Source organism: Octopus sinensis, linkage group LG4 (genome assembly GCF_006345805.1).
Source record: "Octopus sinensis linkage group LG4, ASM634580v1, whole genome shotgun sequence".
Classification (NCBI taxonomy): Eukaryota; Metazoa; Mollusca; class Cephalopoda; order Octopoda; family Octopodidae; genus Octopus; species Octopus sinensis.
In genome coordinates this window covers 111,307,460-111,319,959 of record NC_043000.1, presented here as the reverse complement: position 1 = coordinate 111,319,959, position 12,500 = coordinate 111,307,460, and the positions used below count along the sequence as shown (strand labels likewise).

Genomic DNA, 12,500 nt, shown 5'->3' with positions numbered 1-12,500 from the left:
CTGTGTGGTAAGCAGCCTGCTTACCAACCACATCGTTTTGGGTTCAGTCCCACTGTGTGGCACCTTGGGCAAGCATCTTCTACTATAGCCTTGGGTCGACCAAAGCCTTGTGAGTGGATTTGGTAGACGGAAACTGAAACAAGCCTGTCGTATATATATATATATATATATATATATATATATATATACATACATGTATTTATATGTGCTTGTGTGTATGTTTGTGTGTCTGTGTCTGTCACCCCACCACTGCTTGACAATCAATGCTGGTGTGTTTACATCCCCATAACTTAGTGGTTTGGCAAAAAAGACTGATAGAATAAGTACTAGACTTACAAATAATAAGTCCAAGGGTCAATTTGTTCAACTAAAGGTGGTGCTCCAGCATGGCCACAGTCAAATGACTGAAGTAAGTAAAAGATAGAAAGAAATATAAATAGATAGGTATATACATTTACATATACAATTTATATACCTATACATATATATATATATACACACACACACACATATATATATATATATATAATATATATATATATATATATATATACACAAGGGTAAGTCAAAAAGTAATGGCATTTTGTTTAGGACAGGTATAATTACCAGCACAGAAGCATGTATCATGCATCAAAATTATGCTGGTCCTCTGTGGATCACATCCCTACTTCTCAACATAGTCACCGTTTCACTCAATAACAATGTTTCACCTTCGAATGAGAGCATGTATCCCTGCCCCATAAAATTCTGTTGACTGTTCTTTGAGCCACTTCTTCACTACAGTTTTCACTTCCTCATCACTGGAATAATGTTTATCTCTCAAACCCTCTTTCATGGGGCTGAAGAGATGATAGTCCAGTGATGAGGAAGTGAAAACTGTAGCGAAGAAGTGGCTCAAAGAACAGTCAACAGAATTTTATAGGGCAGGGATACATGCTCTCATTCGAAGGTGGAACATTGCTATTGAGAGAAATGGTGACTATGTTGAGAAGTAGGAATGGGATCCACAAAGGACCAGCTTCATTTTGATGTATGATTCATGTTCCTGTGTTGGTAATTATACCTGTCCTAAACAAAATGGCATTACTTTTTGACTCACCCTCGTATATATTGTGCTTGTGTGTTTACATATATGCTTATATCCATTAATTCAAAACTCTACCTTTATTTCGTGGGTACCCTAAGCTTTCTGTTTCTATCATATTCCTTGTGCACCAGAAAACTACCTATTTCATGGGAGGTGGGGCTTTTGCTACTGTTCCTACAGCCAAATACATGTATATGTATACACGCATGCACACACACACACACACGCATGCACATGCATAGTTACCTACATATAAATGTTCTGGTTCTGACATCCACTTTTCCAAGCTTGCATGGATCAGATGGATTTTGTTGAGGCAGATTTTCTACGGGTGGATGCCTTTCCTATTCATAACCCTCACCTATTTCCTAACAAGGCAATACTTCTCCATGGCCAGACATACAGGAAAGACAGAGAGCAACTGACATCACTTTCTATGGTGACATTCATGTACAATTGTCATGCAGTAATATGAACACACACACACACACACACACACACACACACACAAACACATACACACACACACACACACACACACACACACACACACACATGCACACACACACACACACACATGATGAGTTTCTAACAGTTTCTGTGTATGAAATCCCTTTACAAGGATTTAGGGCTGTGGCAAAAGTAGAAGACACTTGCCCAAGGTGTCATGCTGTGGAATTGGACACTGATTCCTGTGTTTAGGAAGCATGTTTCTTACTCTGTGTGTGTGTTTGGTTAAGAATGTTATTGTGTAGCACTTTGAGGAAATGTTTACTAGTATAGCACCAGGCTGACTAAAGTGTTGTGAATAGAATTGGTAGACAGAAGCTGAAAGAAGCATGCATTGTGTGTGTGTGTGTGTGTGTGTGCATATTTATATATACTAATTGAAGTGTGCAGAATTATGTATCCATTATGGCCAATCCTTCCAATCAGTTTCGCACTGGGGTCCAACAGGATGTTAGATAACAGCCCAATTATGTAATCCCACACTCTTCAGAGAAAGCAGTTATGGAAGAAACTATGGTGACTGCTCTCTATTGTTGGAAACAGTATGTGTATATGTATGTATCTATGTGTGCGTGTGTGTATACATATATTTGTATGTGTACACACACACACACACAGATTGACAGACAGATATATTCTTATGTTCATGTATTGTGTACAATGTATATTTTTGATTGTGCAGGCATTATTTTTGCATTTATATTTACTTACATATGCACACACACACATGTGCATGCACACACACACACACACATACGTACATGAGTAGAATTTTTACGTGTGTATGCACACACACATACATATTTTTATATTTATTTTTGCCAGTTGAATTCAAAACTCTTTACAACTAATCCACCCTGGTTATACAACAATGACCCAATCATTATGACAGCTATATCTTCTTTTACTGTTTTACTACAGTATCAGCCATATTTTAGTAATAAAAACCGTTTTTTCTTTTACTCCTTAATCTATATTTTTCCAGAATATACCATCCATGCCTTTTCTATTTCTCCACAATGGTTTTTTTTTTGCTTACTACATTTTTGTTATTCGTACATCTATTTTGCAATCAATTATTGTACAAGAACTTTTTACAGGTCAGCAGGTCAGGAATTAGACCAATCAAAGCCATTATTACTGCTCCATTATCTGGGATGGAGCTGATACTGGACACAGAGACATCTTAGACTGTTTGTCACTTCAACTGTAGCTTCTGCTGGTTGGTCTTGTGTTCTCTCTAACTAATCCCCATCTAACTTGCTAGATTTTTCACTTCTCATCATCCATATCATATCCTACCCGCAGTCCCTGTAGCCACTATGCCATTCCTTCTTCTCCCTGAATATTATCCCTCTGGATTTCTCTCCCTGGTCATATTTTTTCCAGCAGTCATTGATTTATATCTGTTCAAGACAAAAAAAAACTTCTCAAACACGTCAATCTCGTTGGTCTGGAGTGCAGGAGGAACCTGCAAATGTTTAGGTACAGCCCATCACCTTCAGACCAAACCATTAAATGCTGTTATATTCAATGGTACAAGAATTCATGTAGAATGGTGCAGAAGAAAGACACAAGCATTTACAATAGTTGTAACACAGCTGTAACGTTGATGTAACGCAGTTGTATCATTGATGTAAAACTGACACAACACAGTTGTGGCAATAATATAACATTGATCCAACATATTTGTAACATTGATGTAACAGTTGTAACATTACTGTAATTCAGTCATAATCTTGATGTAACATTACTATAACACAGTTGTAACGCAATCCTTAACACCAGTGTGACACGTCAATAAAGCTATCATCACCATACAGTTGTGATATAGGGTAACACAACTGTAATTTAGATGTTACACCATCATAACACCCCTGTAACACACTATGTGACACTGTTATTATGGTGGTGACATAATACATTGTAACACTGATATACCACTGCAATATTTCAGTTGGAACTGAATACTGTAACAAAACTGTAACAAAACTGTAACATTTATACAGCTCATTCAATAAACACTTGTAACACTACCTGAGCACATATAATATAAATGTAACAGTTTTAAAATTACTGTAACACATTTGTAACACTACGGTTCCGCATTAAGTATCTTTAATTCTGCTTCAAATACTTTTTAAAAAATTGTTATATTTGTAACATAACTGTAGTTGAATTGAAAAAAAAATTGCTATCACGTCAATGAAACAATTGTAAAACTATTATTATTATAATGTTACAATTATATCAACTGTAACAAAATTCTAGATGGAGTAACATATTGTAACACATTTATAAATCTACTGTAACATTACTCAAACATTGCTGTAACGAAACTGTAATAATACTGCTACATAATGTGACACAGTTTTAAAAAATCACTGAAATATAGTAACACTGCATCAACTATACTGTAACACAGTTTACTGTAACACACTGTAACATTGCTTCAACATAGTAACAATAATGTAACGGTCGTCATCACAATTCTTCTGTACCTCAGTTGTAACAATGCCACAATGCTACTGTAACACACTTTAATAATAATGTTACAATGTAACAATGATATATTGCTATTCAATAATAATGTAACATGGTTTAATACAGCTGTTACAATTTTGTAACACAGACTAATAAGATTGTTACAATTTGTAACACTATTCAATAAATCTGTTACAATTTTGTAACACTTTAAGAAGACTGTAACTCTTACAGTATATCAATACTGTAACAATAATGTTGTAATACAATTATATGACTACTGTGTCACACTGGTGTAACACAGCAGTTATTGTGTCCACCTTTACAAGAAAAAACTTATATAAACATTTATCATCAATCTCTCTTGACTTGTTTTTATTTATTCTTTCACATTCATTCATTTGTTGTTGTTGTATCTATTGACATTCATGTTGTTGCTCTTGTTGTTTGTTTGTTGAGCGAAGCGGTCTTCGTCCCAGTGTGAGAAGTCTGAAATGTGGTCCTTTGCTATTCGTAAGACCCGCAGAAGAGAAAGCAGGTCAACCCCCAACACCGAGAGCATCGACGGACGAATGAATGCGCATCTAGGCTCAGCGGTTGCATAGGAAGTCAGGAACAAGAAACAGGAAGAAAGAATGACAGAAAGTTGGAGCAAAAGAGTACAACAAGGGTCGCCACCACCCCCTCCCGGAGTCTCATGGAGCTTTAGGTGTTTTCGCTCAATAAACACACACAACGCCCAGTCTGGGAATCGAAACTGCGATCCTCCGACCGTGAGTCTGCTACCCTAACCACTGGGCCATTGCGCCTCCACTTGCTGATGTTGTTTCTAAGAGAGGTGAAGGTAGTAGTAGTGGTGTTGTTTGACCCTGAGTAAGCAGACTTATAATCAAAGACATTCCAGTCATGGCCTTACATTTTTTGCTTAAATCAAGCTATCTTTTCATTCTTGTAATTTGAGTGAAAATTGGCTATTATTTCTAGCAGCTTAGAGGATCACATACAGGCACCTTTGTGTTAAGCACAGAAGTAGGAGAGTTGATGAAAAGTTGAAGTGAAAGTGAGGTGCTGGTGTTTTAGCAATGTTTTATATATATATATATATATATATATATATATACATAAAGGTGATATATTGTGACAATAATTCACTAGCAAGAAGCAAGAACAACAGATGCGCATAAGTACAAATTGTATCATAATCTAAATGGAACATGGTGGTGGTGGTGGTGGTGGTGGTGGTGGAGGTGATGATGATGATGATGATGATGATGATGATGATGATGTAGCATAGTCTAGATTAACCCATCTATCAACCATTAGAAAACTCCAACATAGCTTATTTTTCTTAACACTAATTAACAAACACTTCCCAACCAGTCATAGATACAATAAATTACGCCTGTATTAATTGACACAATGCATGTCGGTTACATTCGCATACAAAAAACATTGGAAATATTATAAGGGATAAAATTAGAGATAAAATTAGGCTTAGAGAATTTGTTTATAAGATTGCTCATGAAATGAAAGTGAAATCAAAAACAGGTAGCACAGTGACTAAAATGTCCCATACTAGTGTAAGTGAATACAAAACCATTATCAAAACCAATGTGCCACTTTTGGGAAGGAAGAGAGAAGGATCATAACAATTTCATACAGTTATGTGGTTCTTAAAAGACTCATATGACAATTTCCACATGAAGTGGTATATCATGGAATGCAACAAGTCATACGTGGATGGCACTAAATAGGGTAAACCATACACAGCTAAAAATGCCTGTACTTGAACAAAAACCAATGATACTTTAAATGTAATGACAGAGATAATATTTAAATGCTTTCCTGAAAATAATTTTTTTCTTGAAAATTACAATAGAGTCACAGCAAGAACTTAAGATCAACTGGAGGTCTAGTATTGTAAGTGAGAATTGTGATTACAGGTAAAGGGAGTTGATGCACCATCTTGAAATAGTCAAAAAGTGGTTAATTTTAAATATAATATAAATATTAACTCCAATTAATGGTTGTTAAGCCACAAAACCCACACACAGACACAGACATAGACACACACATACGCGTGCGCGCACACACACACATAGACACACACGAACACACACAACCTGGTGGAGTGGAAAGGTGTTCATAGATGTCAAAGAAGTAGAGTGATTTATTTCTAGTCATTTAGCTTCTAGGAACGTGTAGAGGGTATTGTTATGTTGTGAAGTTATGAGAAATCCTTACTGGGAGCTTTCTTCAAATGCTTCTGACAGAATAATCTCTGCTAGTAGTAGTAGTAGTAGTAGTAGTAGTAGTAGTAGTAGTAGTAGTAATAGCTGGTGTTGTTAGTAGTGGTAGCAGTGGTGGTATCTGTGGTAATGGTGGCAGTGGTGGTGAAGGTGGTGGTGGTGATGCTGGTGGTAGCAGCGACCATAGTGGTGGTGATGCTGGTGGTAGCAGCGACCATAGTGGTGGTGGTGGTGGTGGTGGTGGTGATGGTGGTAGTGGTGGCAGTGACAGTGGTGGTGGTGGTTAACAGTGACAGTGTTATTAGGAAGTTTGATAAATTGTTTTTTTTCCGATATTTTATTTTGTCATTGTTGCTATCGTTGCTGAAGTTATTGTTGTTTGATATCTGTCTGTGTGTCCTACAGCAGTATTGGCAATCTGTTCTGTCTGGTATTGTTCCACCATTCCTCAGCAGAAGTGTCTTATCTCTGAAATAAGAAGACAATCCCTTCTCAAATGGCTGCAAGTGGAGACATTTTCTTCAAATCCATTTCTTCTTCCATCTTCTCCGCTTCTCTGTTTATTATTATAGATGAGCTAACAGAATCATTACCATGCTGGATAAAATGCTTGGTAGCATTTCTTCTAATTTTATGTTCTGAGTTCAAATGGCACCGGGATCGACTTTGCATTTCATCCTTTCAGGGTCGATAAAATAAAGTACCAGTTAAGTGGTGCAGTCAATATAACTGACTATCCCCATGCCTGCAAAATTACTGGCCTTGTGTCATAATTTGAAACCATTATTATTGTCATTGCCTTTACACAGCTTCTAAAAGTGTCAGCTGTTCACTACCAGTGAACTAAGGTAACACCTCTTATCTTTTGAGCACCTTCCAGAGTATTCAAGCAGTTCCAAGCAGTGCTGTTTTCTGCTAGTGCTCCACCCTTATTTCAGCCCCTATTTGTTCCACACACTTCTCAAGATTTTTGCTCACTGTTCCCAGAGCTCCAACAATTATTGGTACTACTGCTACCTTTTTCATCAACCACAACTGCTTAACTTACCAAGGTAACCTGTCATCTCTCTCGACTTTTCTTTCTTCCCTGTTGCATACCTTGTTTTCAGCTGGGCATAATTTATCTATGATCCAGCATAGTTTGTTTTCTTTCTCAATTAAGACTATGTCTGGCTTCCTATTCCCTATCTCATGGTTGCACTGAATCATAAAATCCCATAGGATCTTTGCATTTCTATTTTCGACAATGGCTTCAGGTTTGTGGTCATACCAATTTTTTGCACTGCCAAGTCCATACTTGTTGTAAAGTGTCCAATGGACAAGCCTTGCTATATTGTCATAGCATCTCTTATATTCCTTCTGAGCTAGTGGCGTTCATTGGCTGGTAATATACCATACGGTTTTACCATTTTGTCCAAAGATTCTGCACTTATCACTTATCCCTTTCTAATGTATTGTCTATTCTACTATTATTATTATTATAATTATTATTATTATTATTATTATTATTATTATTATTATTATTATTATTATTATTCCTTCGTAACACAGTGTAAGTAAAAATGCACCAGAGTCTTTAGTCATCTGTCAAGTCACAACAAGGACCTCAGACAGATAATACTTTCCTTAAGATGTGTGCTGTGCTCAATAAGGCTGCTTTTTGCAAGACATTAATCTTTCATGAGATTTCCAGCTGCCTTAAGGAGTCTTGAAGTTTTAATGGGATTGAGTTTTAATGGTAATAGTTAGCACAAGGAACATAGAAAATTTCAATACAAGGTTAGAAGTGGGCTTAACTTCAACATGGAAAACACAAGCAACACTGGGTCCAACAGCTAGGACATACATAAATAGATAAATAATGCTTTTTGAAGACCTCAGCATCTACACCTTGCTAACCACTGAGGTTGTTTGACAGAATGTTGAATAGTTGTGGACCGTTGAAATACAAACTGTTACAATACTGGGTCCTTATTTCTGTGTAACTCATTCTCACTCATAAGATGAGGGTTGACATGAACCAATGGTAAAAGACACTTGTTCAAGATGCTGTGCAATGAGATTGAACCCAGGGCCTCATGACTGTGAGGCAATATTCTTAAACATTTGACCATGATGCATCCACGTTTATTTATTGTATTTATGCAAAGAATAAATACGTTTTAATCAGATTTTTATGAAGGATGACAGTTGGGTGAAAAAATGCCAATCAGTTTTAGAAGAAGAAGAGCAAGGAAGAAGAAATGGTAAGAATGGAGGAAGATTAATTTGAAGATGACAAGGAACCTGTCCAATCCATGGGAACATGGAAAAACAGATGCAAAATGATGATGATGATGATGATGATGATGATGATGGTGATGGTGGTGGTAGTGATGATGGTTGTGGTGATGGTGGTGTTGAGGGTGATGTCAACAACAATGATGTTGATGTTAGGAGGTTAATGATGATGATGATGATGATGATTAGGAGGAGGAAGAGGAGGATGGTGATGAGGAAAACAACAATGATGACAATTGTGATGAAGGCAATGATGCTGATATCATTCACTTGCCCTCATCCAATCTAAATTCTCTCTGGAGGTGTAGAGTTAACGATTAATGTACGGGAAAGATTAAGTCATTTCCTCCACTCCACTCCACCAAGGTTGTAGGAAATAATTAAACTCTCTCCATCACAAAAACATGTCTAAATTGCTTTTAAACAATTTTGTTGTAGGTGCCACATATAAAGCACCCAGTACACTCTGTAAAGTGGTTGGCTTTAGGAAGGACATCCAGTCATAGAAACCATGCCAAAAATGGGTAATTGGAGCCTGGTGCACCTCTCAAGCAGGCCAGATCCTCTCAAACCATCCAACCCATGCCAGCATGGAAAACAGATATTAAACAATGATGATGATGTAAATAGACCCAGCATGATGCTGATGGAACCCGTTATTGGAATTCAACAATTCTTCCCTATCAGCTATTTTTCCTGCAAATGTCCACACTGGTCAGTGGACATACCAATCTTACCATCTGAAAGTGGGCTCTGTAAGCAGTGCCAGGTTTTGGCATGAGCAAAACAAGCAAGAAATTAAAGCTTTGCAATCACCGCAGAGTTCTCAACATTGTCTTCTTTGTTTAACGTATGCCTTCCATGCTGGCATGGGTGGGATGGTTTGCCAGGGGCTGGCCAGGCCGAAGCCTTGCACCAGAGTGAAAACACTCACAATACCCGGTCTGGGAATAGAAACTGTGAGTCTACTGCCCTAACCACTGGGCCATTGCACCTACACACACACACACACATAAATATATATGTACTTGTAATAATGAAGCCAAGCCAAAAAGTGACATTCCAAAATATCACTTTTTTACAACTAGTACAACTCAATACCAGAACAAACTCACTAGTCTCCACTCCACTTAAGCAGTTACTCTAACAGCAATTTGGAGGTTAGTTTCTTATATCTGACCCGGATCAAAAATTCCAGTAGTGTGCAACACTTCTTAGTGTAACACAGAATATGTGTGTGTCCTTCACAATCACTTGGTTCCAAGTTTGATCCCATTCAAAGGCATTTTTGGCACCTGTTCTCTGATCAATGACTTTTGAATAAAATTTGTTAGAAGGAATCTTTGGAAAAGTATGACATGTGTGTGTGTGTGTGTGAGTTTGTGTGTGTGTGTGTGTGTGTGAGTGTGTGTGTGTATGTGTGTATGTGTGTGCATGTGTTTATATATATATATATATATGTATGTATGTATGTACATATGTATGTATGTATGTATGTATGTATGTATGTATGTATGTATGTATGTATGTATGTATGTATGTATGTATGTATGTATGTATGTATGTATGTATGTGTGTATGTATGTATAGAGTGTTAGAAATGGTGTACAGATATTGAATATTGAGAAAAGAGGAGGTCGCCAGAATTTTAGAAAAAGTATCTTTTTTTTAGTCCTTATTATTAGCACTTTCATTCATCTTCAAACTTGTCAAATAAAATTGTGAATGTGCAAACAGTTTGTTCATTTATATAAATCAGGTGTCTTTTCATTTTGTTTAGTCTGCACACATAGTCTGTTTGCGTATATATATATATATATATATATATATATATATATATATACACATACAGGGTGTGATAGGTAAATTGTCACCATTTCATATTTTTAATTTCATGCATGTGCATTGTTTGTTTCTGAGTTTGTCAACTACATGGTATAGTAGGGTCAGTTGGGCACTGTCTGTGAGAAAAATAGCACCATGATGTAGTACCCTTTGCCATAAATTTCTGCAACTACACCACTCCAAACATCTGGCCACCTAACTTCCAAGACTGCAACCTACTTGATTATTGTGTGTGGTGAGCAGTTGAGTGAGAGACTAACAAAACTCCTTGTAACACACACCTAAGATGAACTGAAGACAAGTATTATGGCAGCATTAACCAACTTAAACAAGGAGACTGTCCAGAAGAATTGCAGGAGATGCTGAAGTCGTCTGGAGGCCGTGGTTGAAGCCAATGGCGATTTTATTGAATAAATTTACTCTTTAGTATTTCAAGATATTTTTATGTAATTTTTGGTAAGTATATCTGTTAAAATGAGATGTTGGCGTTATTTTCATTTTCACGTAATTTAGACGACAGTTTATTCACCACACCCTGTACATATTTATATATACATACACACACAGAGAAAGAAAAAGAGAGAGAGAGAGACAGAGACAGACAGACAGACAGAGTGGGAGAGAGAGATGTACATACACACACACATATACACATGTATACACACACACATGATATAAATATTTACAGTAAACAAAAGCTGCATTGATAAACACTAGTCAAGCTATAAATAACTTTATTGATAAAAGATATATTGATAAATTCCATTCAATGTTACAGATAAAAAAACACCTCTAATGATTGGCTGGGGATATTATAAATCTGTCAATAGACAGAGATGTATGTCTGAAAATTGTAGTATTAATAGGTGATATTTATCCCCACTTAAATGTAGACACTGTGTTAGAACAGAGAATACTGTAATAGATATCATGAAAGGACCTCTTATTAGGACTTTCTGGTGCATATGAACACTCCTGTTTATATTGCTAGTGGGAGATAAATTACCTTTCATCCTCCCACTTGTGATATAAACAGGAGTGCTTATATGCCCCAAAAGCACATATAAGGGGTCCTCTCATGATATCTATCACAGTATTCTCTGTTCTAATACAACATCCACTTTTAAGTGGGGATAAACATTACCTTTTTGTATTAATACTGCTTCTATCACTATTACTTTTACACACACACACACATACATACACACACACACACACACACACACACACACATATATATATATATATTCAATAAAAACAGATAACAAAGCTGTTATCTGTTTTTGTCGAATATATATATATATAATCAGGCTAATACAAGACCCACACTAAACTCTTCAATCGTATCATGATCGACCCAAAAGTTTAACTATGGTCTGTCCTTAGCACTTACTTAGCATTACCTGCCACTCTTTGGGTCTCAACTATTATTGCACCATTGCAATCAACACATTTTTGCCAATGAGTTACAATTTTGTTTATTCCGGTAACATCAAAATCTGGAGTTCTGGAGCTGATGAACTCTTTCAATGCACTTTCAGGTTTGGTTTGATTTTTGAACTCCTTCTCTCACAGGAAACCATCAAGGTGCTTGAAAAAGTGGTAATCGGTAGGAGAGAGGTCTGGGGAACAAGTTGGGTGGGGAAGAACTTTGTAGCCAAGTTCCCTCAACTTCTGGAGTGTCATTACTGAAACGTATGGTCAAGCATTGTCATGAAGAATGATTGTCCCTCTTCTGTTGACCAGTCTGGGACAGAGGAGTATCAATTTTTCATTCCTTTTGGCAATTTCAAGGCAATATGTTTCTTTTTCCAGCAGTACACCACCGTAACCTTCTTTTTGAAGAGCTTGGGTTTCGGGAAGGTTTTCAGTGCTTCATTTTGGTCCAACAACTGCAAAGAACGTTTTTTATTATTATACAGAATCCACTTCTCATCGCAAATTACAATACGGTCAAGAAATCGGTCTGGTTATGGAAAAGAAGCGACGAGCAAATTTCATATCTGCGCATTTTCTGATTTTCATTCAAATTGTGTGGTACCCAT

At 36.7% G+C, this 12,500-nt stretch overlaps 1 long non-coding RNA gene across 1 annotated transcript in view; it reads right to left on the bottom strand.

The window, feature by feature from the left end:
* Positions 1-11,690: 11,690 nt before the first annotated feature.
* Positions 11,691-12,500, bottom strand: part of LOC118763275 — a 3,024-nt gene continuing 2,214 nt past the window's right edge. Inside the window, exon 3 of the long non-coding RNA XR_004999026.1 lies at positions 11,691-11,879. This is a non-coding gene — a long non-coding RNA (uncharacterized LOC118763275). The remainder of the gene's footprint in view (positions 11,880-12,500) is intronic.